Genomic DNA, 13,478 nt, shown 5'->3' on the forward strand with positions numbered 1-13,478 from the left:
AGGCAAACTGAGGCTCAAACCCAGCTCTGTTCCTTGGGAACTCCGCAACCTTAGCCAAGTTTCTTCTCATTTCTGTGTAAATAGGTGTCCTGATGCCTACAGCACGTGGTGATTTTGAGAATCAGATATTTTACAGTATGCAGAGATCCTCACGGTGTGCCTGGCATGTGACAGGATACAATTGCTGTGTTATTGTGTGGTCCCTGGACCAACAGCACGCACGTCACCTGGGAAATGGTGAGAAATGCACATTCTCAGCCTTACCCCAGATCTATTGAATCAGCAATCTGCAACTGGGGCCCCAAAACTCATATTTTAAGAAGTCTTCCAGGTGATTCTAATGCGCGCTCAAGTTTGAGAAACTGTCGGAGTGTCTTATAAATTAAAAAGCAACATTTACTGACTCAGCACAACAGCAGTTTAGAATTATCCTGGAAACTTAGTACATAAGGTGGCTCGTACTTATTTTAAATATCATAACGAGAAGGACAATCTTCCTTATAAATATGAAATCTTCAGATACAGATAAAATGACTGAAGATTGCTGATAGTTTATTATTTTTTATGGCTGATAAAAGGTGCAGTACACCAATTGTCTTATTTAATCCTTAAGACAAACTCAAGGAAGAGTTGCTATTAGCAGCCATACCTTGTTAAGCAAGTAACTTGGACTACAGAGGACAACTGAACAAAAGTGATAGAGGTGGGCCTTCCATTCTAACAAATTTAGGAAATTTAATGCCTAATCCCTATTAGAAAAATAGTCTATGAAATCAAACTGATCATAGAAGTCTTCTTAATTTTGATGAGATTGCTAAACAGACACAATTTCATTCCAATTTTTAAGAAAGTGTTAGACCTCCCCAGAAAGTCTGTGAAAAGAGCTTTCCTCCCTATTCTGGGTCATAGCAAAGTTTTTTCACCTTCTTTCCGGAATTTATCACAACCTGTATCATTTATGAATGTTTACATACACACACACATACACAAATACAAACATATATATTGCTAGAAACTTCGTGAAGGCAGAAATCACATTTGCCTTATTCACCCTTTGTAGCCCAATGTCTAGAACAATGCCTGGAACGTTACTTGAACTCAAAAATTATTAATTTAATATGATAAATGAATGAGCAAATCTCTACTAGTGCTGGTAAACATTTCAGAGACTCATGGCTCTGGAAAACAGTCTTTTCTGTAGTCCTTTTGAACTGAAGAAACCGTGGCTGAATCTCCGTTTAGAAAGCCGATAGATTCATTTTAGTAGTTTTAACATTAACATGGCAAACACACCCACAAGTCATGAGATCAATGTGACATTCATTCAGCCATTAATCATAGAGACATACGCGTTGAAGTTGAAAAGGACCTTGGAGAACATCTAATCTCTCCTTGTGCAGATTGGGAATTTGGGCCCAGGGGTTAAGTGGTTTGTTCAAGGTTAAATGCTGATCAGGGGCTAGGCTGGAAGTGATGCTGGAAATCAAGGTCCGCTGATTTCTGGCCCATCACTTTTCTCACTCTAGACTGTCTTCATTAAGTGTACTGGCCCTGATTGCATATGGGCACGTAATATCTAAACTGCAATCGTACCCTGGATCCTTCTATAATGTAATGCTTAATGTGAGTGACAAACACAAATGGAATTTTCTTTTAAATTGGCTTTGCCACTAACAATCTATGTAGTCTTCAGCAAATTAACATCATTGTACCTCAGTTTCTTCATATCTAAAGTTTGAAAAAATAATAGTTTCTACTTCACAAGATTGTGAGGATTAAAGGAGATGAATTGTGTAAAGGGTTTAGAATGGTTCCTGACAGGTAGTAAGCTCTCTGTAAGTGTTAGCAATTCTTACTAATAGTGTCTTGGGTAGGAAAGTTTGCTATGGGATATTTTCTTCCGAGTTGACTCTAACACGTAAAAAGTGATAAAAAGATAAAAAGTGAAACTGTGGCTAACAGTGAGTTTTCACAGAATTCAGACAAACAAGAGTTTCCCAATTTCTATCTGTGACTAGATGAGCAGGCAGTATTCTTTCTTGCTTTTAAGTCCCATTTGACTCTTGGGACTGGGACTATCAGTTCATATTATTTATTGAAAGTTTTGTATTCGGGAAAATTTGACTAAGCACAGCAGAGCAGGGCACGTGGAGTGACTTAAATTCTTGCCAAGAGTTTTGGATTATAAGCACAAATTCCATTTGAAATATGCAATCCACAAACAAGAAGTCCATGTGGTTGAAGTTATATGGTTGATACCTGAAGAAGAGAAGTTCAGAGTCTTTCACTTAAGCATGCAGCTTATGATGAGGAAAACAAATTAAGGTGAATCTTGCTTGAAAAAAAAAGACACGTTTCTGAACATTTATACAAATTAAATCTCAAAAATTCAGATTTAAGTATTGCTATAAAGTGTTTATTTACTAAAAAAAAAAAAACCACAGTGGAAATATGTTATAGTTTTCTTTCTATTCTAGAGCAAAATCTACTTTAATTTGATTGAACAATGAGGAAAATACCTTATATGGAACATTGTATGTAGGACACAGTGGCTCATGCCTGTAATTCCAGCACTTTGAGAGGCTAAGGTAGGAGGATAGTTTGGGGGCAGCAGTTCAAGACCAGCCTAGGCAGCGTAGTGAGACTCCAACTCTAGGAAAACAAAGAGAACTTTGTATATAATATACAGTATATATAGTATGCATAGTGTACATATACTGTGTATGTACAGACCTGTCTACACATACACCGTATATAAACAAACACACACGTATACATATATAGACACATATGTACACATATGCTTGTATTTGTGTCGCATTTAAAAGTGCATCTATGCCCATCACAAAATAAAATTCTAAACTGAGTTGAGATAATAAGTCATGTCATTCACTGATTGCTATGCAATTAGATTTACAGCAAACATAATAGATCGATCAGGTCAAATTGGTAGGAAACAGGCTAAGGCACTCTGGTGGCATTTGCCACTGCCATTATATTCTCCTAATTAGGGGATTGTAACTACTTAAGCCATTTACAAGATGGTCAGTAGAGCATTCACAGGAGAGGAGCTTAGCATACAATGGAAAATGTATTTGGAACATAGAATGTTTGTTTAGAGTCTGGCATTATTCTTTTGCTTTTAAAAACAAAGAGACATAAAAACCAGTTTTTCTTGTTTGTTTTAGGATTTCATTCTGTGTAATTCCGTGTAAATTTGACTTCTTTTTGGGGACCCCCGAAAGGCACACTTACTTCTTATAGGCATATCATGTTTACATTCCAAAATGGAGAGAAGGCCTGCGTTGAAGGCTACGCTAGCACCAAGTGGAAACTTCAAAGTTGGCTCTGAAGATTCCATTAGAAGAAAGAAATTGTCAATTATCCATAATTAATATTTACTGAGGACTCAAGGGGACTTAGCAGGTATGAGAGGATGTCAAACACACCCACAAAAAGTTATGTTATTTCAAGTTAAATATAGATTTTCTTGCAGAGTTTTCCCACTAGTACCGTATTTTTTCATTCCTTTAGAAATCTAGTTATATATTTTTAAAGAAGGGTTAACTGTATATTCTTTAACTTGTTTCTTTTTTACTTCTCCCCACGGCAAAAAGGAGCAACGACAACAAAAATAAAAGTTTTTATGATCCTGCTGAATCAAGGTACTAAAACATGAGTTAAACGAAGAGGCGTGGCGGTTTTAATGAAGAAAAATAAAACAATTTAAGCGTTGCCAGGTGGAAAATGAAACAATCTCTTTATATGGAATGTGTAGAAAGGGATGAGGCACAGGGATGTTTTGGGAGGCAGTTTCCAATGTCAGGAATTTTTTGCCATGGTCTTTGATCTGCAGGCCAATTTCAATCTTGGTCTAAAAGAGAAAATGAAGAGGAAAACTATTACTTGCTTTAATGAAAAAAGTCTCAGTGAACCAAGACTGACTATGGAAAAACAGCCAGGAGAAAGGGTGCTGATTCAAATAAATAAATCTTAAAACCAAAAATCAAAATGAAACTAAAATCTCCCAAACACACACACACACCAGTTCCCAAACATCACCACCACCAAATGCTCAATATGCTGTCCATACACAACTATACTATTATTTAGTATCCTCTGACTACAATTTCTTTTTAGTGAGTAGTACTTCTGTTTCTTTCCAGGCTAGGTCATTAGTATTATCTGCTAACTCTATTATCCACATAATTCAGCTTCTAAAATTATGTGAACAATCACCTACCTATGAAACATGGCCTGTAGTAATTGATGTTTTCCATTGTCACTCTGCTGGTAGAATGTATTCTGATTTTGTTGCATGGACTGACTTTTACAAGTAAAAACCACATTGATGTTGAAGAAAAAGTAGCAGGGATGTTGTTGCCTCTCTTTGGTGCCCTGCCACAGACAAAGCTGACTTGGGCGGCTATGGCTATATCCCAGATATAAGGAAATCTGGATAAAATAGGGCTTGTTTAAAGCAAAGCAAAGCAAAATATTTGGCTATGCTCAAAAACATGGAAAGGGAAATCTTCAGTTGCCAGGAAAAGAAATGCAGAGTCATGGAGTTGGTGTTTCAGGGCTTTCAGGCTGAATATTTTTTTCAGGCGTTTGGGTTTCCATACCAATGGAGACCAGGGTCTAAGACACTGTGGGATGTGGAAGTGTTGTTTTATCTTTTAACCTGGATAAAACCACCACAAATCTGATGTCCAAGGGAGTCTTCTGGAAGCCAGGCACCCACCCTTAGTTATAGATAGGAACAGAAGCCCCTGTGAGAACTAGAATTCCACGCTACTGTGAATACAGGTTAAAAAGTTCTGTAACGTAGACAAGAAACTAATACCATAAAACTGACACATAACCCTAAACTAAAACTGAAAACCAAATGCAACCAATAAGAAAATCCTCTTGAGACTGCAGATAATCGAGAAATCTGAAAAGGAACTTAAATGGTAATGTTTAGAATTTTCATAGATGAAGAAATGGATTGTAGCTATGTTACAGAAACAAGGAAAGCAGATTGGAAAGTGAAACAGATATACATTTTAAGAGTGAATTTAAAATTAAAAACTTAAGTGAAAAATATATTAGATATATTTCTACCAATTCTGAAATTAGATATATTTCACAAAGGATGTGGGTAGGGGAAGTAGAAAGTAAACTACTATTTTATTTTATTTTTAAGTAAGTCTTTAGTGAAGACTTACTTAAACCCAACAGACTAACAGCTTTTCAATTGAGGGCTTTCTCCTTAATTTCTTAAAAAGCCATCTAGGCAACAAACTTATCTCAATTATTTATTTCTTTTACATCCTTCAAATTCTAAAAATCATGATTGATTTGCAAACTTTAACTCATAGCATTATTTTATTTTTTGTTTTATTTATTTTTATTTTTTTGAGACAGAGTTTATCTCTTGTCACCCAGGCTGGAATGCAATGGCGTGATCTCGGCTGACTGCAACCTCCGCCTCCCAGGCTCAAGGGATTCTCCGACCTCAGCCCCCTGTGTAGCTGGGATTACAGGCACCCGCCACCATGCCCGGATTGCATTATTAGTAAAGTTGGAGTTTCACCACGTTGGTCAGGGCCGTCTTGATCTTGTCTGAGAACTAACTGAGCATGATTTCTTTCATTCTACAATGCTATAAAAACATGCTCAAGAGCTTTTTGCTCATAAATTCTTCAGGAGTTGTTTTTCCGTTATTTTCTAAGAGGAGAACTGAAATAAAGCAAATCAGATTCTGCATATCCTTGTTCTATTGTGCCCATTTTTATAGAAAAGGTTCCTGCATCACCCACATTCAGATCTCAGACCTCTGTCGCAATCAACGTTAACCACGTCACTCTAAAGTAGCTAGACTGTAGGCAATTTCCTTTTCCCAGCTATTTTTCTGTTTGTTATTGTTTTTTCCTAAGGCACATACCAGAGGTCTGCCTGCTTTCACTTCTCTGAATATTCATTTAGCCCAGAGGTTCACTCTAAGCAGCCATAATGCCACTTTCTCAAGACATCAATAAATCGGATATATTTTGACTATTTATCTCACAGACAATAAATATCCTTATCCAAAGTACATTTCAGGAATTAGCTCAAATTACATTTGGGCTGCTTCGGAGCTGCAGAGAAAGGTGCCAAACATTTGATACAACACAAAATTGCATTTAACTTCAAGGGAGAACAAAACTTCTGATTCTCTCATTACAAGTAAAGGGGAAGAATCTGTGTGTGTGTGTGTGTGTGTGTTTTAAAATCAAGTCATTTATTTTCATTTATCTGTCATTTTTATTAAAGGACTTCATAGTGAGGTATGTTTCCTGAAGTTTAGGGGTAAATTAAAATGAGCCTATATGTTTAAAAGAGTATGATTCATCTTTTAGATGTTTTATTGCCCGCTGTTGATTATGAACTATTAAAACGAAAGTGAAAAATTGGGAAACATTGATGCAAGCTTGACTTTGGCACGCTTTACCTCTCTTCCTTTTATCTGTCTTCTCTTTTACTTATTGGCTGTTTTCTGCCTCACCACGGAACACTTTAGTTGGTGATACTGAAATAGTGAAGTTTCCTGCTAGTTGGAAATGTAAAACTTGCTATCATTATGCTTTGCTTCACTGCAGAAGAGCTTCACAGTTTTTCCCAACCAACTTTTTCAGTGTATGACTGCCAAGGTTGTATTGTGAGACATTCTCTTAAGAATAAAATTTAGCCTTTGAATCTGGGGGAGGTGAGCACTATGTTGTTTAAACAATTTACTGATTTTTCTTGTTTTTCTTTTCCTGATATCTGGAACCCTCAAACCAAAATATTAGCCAGCAGGCATTTCGCAGAGAACAGGAATTCAAAAATGAGTTCTCCGTGATGTAGTATGTGCTCTTTGGAATTCATAGGACTTTTATAATCAATATTTTTCTTCCTCTTTCACGATGACACTCAAATACAATGACAGTAATGAACTAGCAAACTTGGATAGGAGACTACCATGTCCTTCTAAACTCCATAAAAAATAAACATAAAAATCTTAATTGATTTTATTCCAGTTCAGTCAAATTGCATGTTGTGTTTTTTTTTCCAATAAAGTAATGAAAATTTGTTGAATGTCTACTGGGTGAAAAGCACTGTGCTTGTTGCTGAAGAGGAATCCAAGTACACGTTACGTGTGGTCCTATGTACATCAGCTTTGCCGGATATAGGGGCCTCTACATTTTACTCTGTGTCTATGACTGAGAAAGTCATTCCACTCTGAGAACAATAAGCTTGTCATTTGGGAATGAGACTTTAATTATCTAATTGAAGAGCTCCAACTCAGAAAACAGATATCCACAGAGGGAACAGTCGTATGTTCTGACCATCTTTAGTATCCTTGCCCATCATTTTAAGAAAACAGTGATGAGCAAAACCTGCTGTCAGAGGTGTTTACAACTGGTCACTGAGAAGATTGAATGCTATTGTGAAGAAGTCTTTGGGGACCTTTGGCACAGGCTCTTGCTGACTAATTTTTCTGGTATGATTATCACACTATTATTATTGAATTATTATTGATATAGTGATACGAATATTACATCTGGTACAATTAGTATTGAATTAATTATTATTCAACTGGGTAGTATTTATTCTTTTTCTATTATATGACAGAGTTTATATAAGAATAGGCTTCTTTGCTTCTTGTTTCGAAGAATTCACTGGTGAAGATTTCTCAGCCTGGGCATTTGCTTTGGGGAAATATCTTACTAACAGACTCAATTTCTTTTGTAGATAGAGGCGTATTCAGACTTGGTATGTCTTCTTGTGTTAGTTTTCTGGTTGTGTTTTTTCAGGAATCTGTCTATTTCATCAAAATTTTTCAATTTATTGGCACAGAGGATATTGTCACAGTATCCTATACGTTTAACACTTTAAAAAATATCCATAGGATTGCTGTAATGACTTCTTTTTCATTTCTGATATCGATGATATGTTTCTTCTCTTTGTGACTTCTTTTACTTTCCTTGGACTTAAGTTGGTACACACTTTTCTACTTTTAAATATGAATATTTAGATCATTGATTTTAGCCTTTTCTTTGGCTATCATCTAAAATGCATGTATATATCTTGTAATATTTAAAATATGATATTTATGTTCACATATTTATTAGATCTTTAAATAATAAAAATAATGAAATAAATATTTATTCACATATTTGTTTATATATTCATTTATAAATATTTATATGCTATTACTTAAAAATATATATAAAATATAAAATATGTGTTTTTATATAAAAATACAAAATATATAAATATATAAAATAATTATAAATGATATGTTTATAATAATTATATATATTTATATATTTATATTTGATAGTTATATTTTATTTTTGTTTTACGTATTTTATGCATGCATTCACAATTATGTAAATATTCATATGAAATATTGTAATATGTGCATACTTAAAATACATAACATATCAAAGCTTGTGTTAGACAAGGGAAACGTTTGTTTTCACTCTGTCGGGAACTGAGCTGCCCTGGGTCAGGTTGTAGTTTTTGTCAGCTTCCTCCTAACTCGTGTCCATACTGCTCCAAGGGTTAGTCCCCAGAGACTGGGGGTGTTTACTCAAATCCCCAACTCCTTGGTGGGTTCTGAACTGCAATTTTTATTTCCTAGGCCCTGTAAAACTGCTGAAAACTCTGTTTTAATTTTCAGAGTCTCAGTTTAGCTTCTTAACCTCTTGCTTCACAGCTAAAGAATTTGGTGAAGACCTTGACCATGTGCTCACTTGTTCATCCTCCCCTTTTCTACAGGATGTAAGCTGCCTCGAGGCCCTGAATTCAATTTTTGTCTCTCCATTGCTGTGAAACTGAGAAGCTCAGCTGACCTGTTGGCCTCCTGGTCCATATCTTGACCTCTATTTTTCACCTTTTACCTAAAGCCAAGAATCAGCAACTGCTCCAAGGAAAAAAATGGGTCTAAGAAGTAGGCTCATCTCTCCTTGGTTCTCCTTTCTCCAACATCTTGGCCCCTCAATTCCTGGTTGTCTCGGTGGCTTTGTGCTGCTTTCAAACTTATAACTTTGTGTTTTTTCTGACTTTTCTCATTGTTCTTGACAGGGATTTCATTGTACTCCTGTGTACTCAACATAGCCAGGAGTGGAAATCCTGGCATGAGTAACAGAATTTTTCACTCAGCATTTCTATGTGGTATTTACAGTGCTAAGGTCTCTTTTTAATTAACACAAGACAATTTTATTGTCTTGCAATTATAATTTGGATGAATATTGTATTATACATAATAGTAAACATGCATTCTCTAAGTGTATAAATAAAGGTTTAGAAAATTTGTGGATAGAGTTCAAAAATATAATACACCCTCACACTTATAAGTCCAAATCTGTGTTTACAAAAGCATTCTAGTTACCGAACTAATTTTATGAAACTAATTTTTGTCCATGATCCACATATATACTTTTATTTTGGGTTTTTACTATTGTTAAAACAATATCATTATTAACAAGCACGATTTCTATTCCAGCATCACTTTCAATAAGCAATGTAGCTCAATATGGCAATGTAGTATATTAGTTTAGATATAAACCAGTACACATTAGACGCATTGATGTACAAATTATTTATTCATGCTATTTTAAAATGACAGAATATAAATAATGAAATATTTACTTCAATCACTGATTTTTAGTATAATAATTCACTAAATATAGCTTGCCTGTATAAACGGAGTCTCTTTTAAAGGCTCATTGACAAATGTTGAGGTCTCCAGAAAAGTGATAATGTTAAACCAATCAGATTTTCAAGCCAGGTGGATATGAACCTAGAATTTGGAGGTAAGACTGATGGACAAAGATTAAATAGCCCTGTGTTAATCAACTGGTAGCAAAAGCCCTGCTGCCTTTGAAAAATATTGATTGAAGCTGATTGATGGACTTCATGGATGAAAAGAGAAACAGATTATGGGAACTGGGTAGATCAACTCATGAAGCTAGGCTCATTCATTAGGGAGATGTAAATAAAGTTGTACTATTTATACATGCTGTCTGATTCGCTTCAAATACGTTTTTAATAGTTTTTCAGTTTTCTATCTACATTGCGCTGAAAACATATGCTGAAATAATATCTTTATGCACAGAAAATAGAAAAAGGGGAAGGTAATTGCTCAGTCAGTTGTCCCTTTAAGCCAATGAAATTCCACCACAGGGAGATGCCTCTCTGTGCTCCCAGATGCTTGCACTGTGTGTTCGTTCATCAACACAGAGCTCTTCATTTTGCCATTTCATATGACATCAATGGGGAAACCACAAGTCATTTAACTGTTAATATAGCTGCCATAGCATTTCAAGTACAGACCACACATTATTATTATGTATATACTAAATCAACCAATATTGATCTATTCTGGAGCATGTATGGACAGAACATCATGCAGACACTGGGGAAAATACAAAAGAAGATCTTAAAGTCTACTGTGTCCCCTAGGAACCTATGCATGCTCTGCATTCATACACTATCTTGGCTCTTAAGACTCTTAGGGAAATTACAACTTAAAATTGAGATTTGAATACTTGGTTCTACCTGTCGTTTCTCTCCAACATATGACACCATTTTCCATTGCCAAACAGAAGCAGAGCACTGAGGTCATTAACTTCAAGAGTATCTAAATCGCACAGTCTGATAAATCACAGGGCCCAGTTTTTTTGCCTCATATGTTCATTAAAGGTATGACCACAAGGCGATGTTTAGAAGAGTGGCAGGAATGAGTTTCTTTTCTTTCTCTTTCTTTTTTTTTAAATTTCTTTGCAAAATTGCTATATATATAGTTGGATTCAATTTTATATATAATGGGCAGCTGAGGCTTATCACAGGAATGCAAGGTTGATGAAACCTTTGAAAATTAATTTATGTAATTGACCATGACAGACTTAAAGAAATAAAATGAAAAACAAAACATATGACCATTTTGATAGATGCAGAACAAGTGTTTGACAAAATCTAATATACATTTCTCATGAAAACTCTATGACTAGAGGACAACTTTTTCAATTTGATCAAGGGCATCTACAGCTAACATTAAGCTTATAGGTAATTAGTTAACATGTTTCCCTAAAATCAGGAAGAAAGCAAGGATGTCTGCTCCCACTACTTCTATTCGACATAAAGCTGGAGGTTCTAGTCATGCAGTACAGCAAAGAGAAGATATAAAAGACGCCTAGTTTGGAAAGAAAAAAAAAACTGTCTCTATTCACAGTTGATATAATCATCTATCTTAGGAATCTACATAAAAATATTAGAACTAATAAGTGTATGTATAAGATCAATATTCAAAAATCAATTGTATTTCTTTTTTTTTTTTTTTTGAAGTTGCATCTCTATTTATTACTTTGCACACTATCACAGACCTTTTTTCTCAGTTCATTACAAGCAAGTAGCTTGTTCCCACTCGCACTGAAAGGGAGAAAAATTAGACTCCACCTCTTTAAAAAAAATTTTTTTTAAATTGTATTTTAAGTTCTGGGATACATGTGCAGAACGTGCAGGATTTTTGCATAGGTATACACATGCCTTGGTGGTTTGCTGCACTCTGATCAAAAGGAGAAAATGAGGCTTTATAAGACCTTTCACTTTGTAAACAGATATGTACATGATGCAGTTTACTGACCTCCTCCACGACTGCTGCTCTGTATAGATTTCCACTGATCACAAAGGGAAAAAATAGACTTCCTGTTTCGAAAGCTACTTTAGCTATTGTAAAAGTGTGGTCCGACTACGCAAAAATTAGAAACACCAGAGGATGAGTTTCCTGAGCAGTAAGGAGAAGAGGCTTTTCTTGTCTCATGCATCTTATAGCACATCTAACTTCAGGATGAGCTGTGGCTGCAACCACTGGAGAGGTGCAGAAATCAATCTCGTAATCAGCTCTTCCTTCTAATGCCTGCACAAGCCCTACTCATAACAGTCTCCATAGCCATCCTCTACCCTTACTTTCCTCTCAACACCCACCCCTTATACTTGTCCAGAGTCTCTGGGCATCACTGGGAGAGGGCTTTGGCCTGGGGGACCGCAGCTAGAAGGATTTCCGTGAAAGCAATGCTATTTTCTATACTGATGCTTAAGAAGAGACAATGGTCTAGAAATAAGGGCCTGGAAAAGTAAATAATGAAGTTCAAGAATAGCATACTCATGTATGAGGCAGTTTGTGAGTCTGACATGACACATTAGGTAAATGAAATTTGCATGAGTTTAGATTGTTTTCTTTGTTAATTTAAGTTGCTGGTGGATGGCCAGCAATTAAGTAGAAGTGTTAGGCAGAGGGCAAGCTAGTTCAGGAAGTTTCTGTGGCAGGTGATTTGTAATAGACTGAACATTTGTGTTCCCCCCAAATTCACAGGTTGAAATCCTAACTCCCAGTGTGATGGCACTAGGAGGTGGGGCCTCTGGGAGATGACTAGGTCATGAGGACGGATTCCTCATGAATGAATATAATGCCCTTATTATAAAAGGGGCCACAGAGAGCTTCCTTTCACCATGGGAGGACATAGGAGGAGGATGTCATCTATGAACCAGGAGCCCTCCCCAGACACTGGATCTTCAGGTGCCTTGATCTTGGACTTCTTAGCCTCCAAGACGGTGAGAAATGAATGTTGTGGTTTAACCTATCTACTCTGTGGTATTTTTGTCATAGCAACCCAAACGAAGTAAGACAGAGATATTTTTTAGAGACAGGGTCTCTCTATGTTCCCCAGACTCATCTTGAATCAAACTCCTGGTCTTAAGATGCTTTCACTGCAGCCTGTTGAGTAGCTGGCAATGTAGATGAGTGTCTGCAACATCATTTAAGATCAAATATTTACTGATTATTTTTTTAATAAACACTTGAATGGAGTTTAATTGGTGCCATACTCTGTCATAAAAACAAAAAATATTAACTAATAACTCTAGGGGTTTGGTTCTGTTACTGTCCCTGTACTATACAGGGAGGAAACTGATAAAATCAAGAGGTTGAGTGACTTTGCTCAGGCCCGTGACCAAAAAGTTGCAGGGCAGGGTCTGCACTAGGCAGGCTGCTACCCTCCTGGTGCCCTGAAGCACTGTGTGCTGCACCTCAAGAAGGGTCACTTAACCAAAAATTAGGGGACAGGTTTTGCCTTCAATGAGAACAGAGACAACTTCTCCAAAGACTAGCGATTTTGGGAGCATTAGCTCAGCTTTGGGCTTGGGAGTGGAAAAAAGGATGGAATCCTAAAAGAGAAATCTCAAGCATCGGATTTAGAAGGGGGAGGGTGAAAAGAGATGTGGCTGAAAAGGGAGCCCACTAATGGAGTGACATGATTCAGAGAACCCCTCACTGATGGAATTTGTAGAAAACTGGAGTCCCTGGCATTGTGACCTTGGGCTGACCTAAAGGTGGCTCTCGTGGGAGAGGCACTGCAAGGCAAGTGGAATTACAGGGTAAAACATTTTAAGCCAAAAAAGCAAAATTT

At 36.3% G+C, this 13,478-nt stretch overlaps 1 protein-coding gene and 1 long non-coding RNA gene across 5 annotated transcripts in view; one reads left to right on the forward strand and one right to left on the reverse strand.

Annotated features, from left to right (window-relative positions):
- The window catches only part of BLOC1S5 (biogenesis of lysosomal organelles complex 1 subunit 5), a 995,078-nt gene that overhangs the window by 724,197 nt on the left and 257,403 nt on the right, over positions 1 to 13,478 (reverse strand). The gene's annotated exons all lie outside the window — the stretch shown is intronic.
- The window catches only part of LOC126952670 (uncharacterized), a 334,793-nt gene that overhangs the window by 291,463 nt on the left and 29,852 nt on the right, over positions 1 to 13,478 (forward strand). Inside the window, exons 6-7 of one of the 4 annotated variants that reach the window (XR_007724995.1) lie at positions 8,791 to 8,962; positions 12,386 to 12,862. The exons of 1 other annotated variant lie outside the window; for it this stretch is intronic. This is a non-coding gene — a long non-coding RNA (uncharacterized LOC126952670). Of the gene's footprint in view, positions 1 to 5,430; positions 6,270 to 8,790; positions 10,345 to 12,385; positions 12,863 to 13,478 lie in introns of those variants that run through there. 2 more of the 4 variants (XR_007724993.1, XR_007724997.1) reach the window with 2 other exon arrangements.

Source organism: Macaca thibetana, chromosome 4 (genome assembly GCF_024542745.1).
Source record: "Macaca thibetana thibetana isolate TM-01 chromosome 4, ASM2454274v1, whole genome shotgun sequence".
NCBI classification, from domain to species: Eukaryota; Metazoa; Chordata; class Mammalia; order Primates; family Cercopithecidae; genus Macaca; species Macaca thibetana.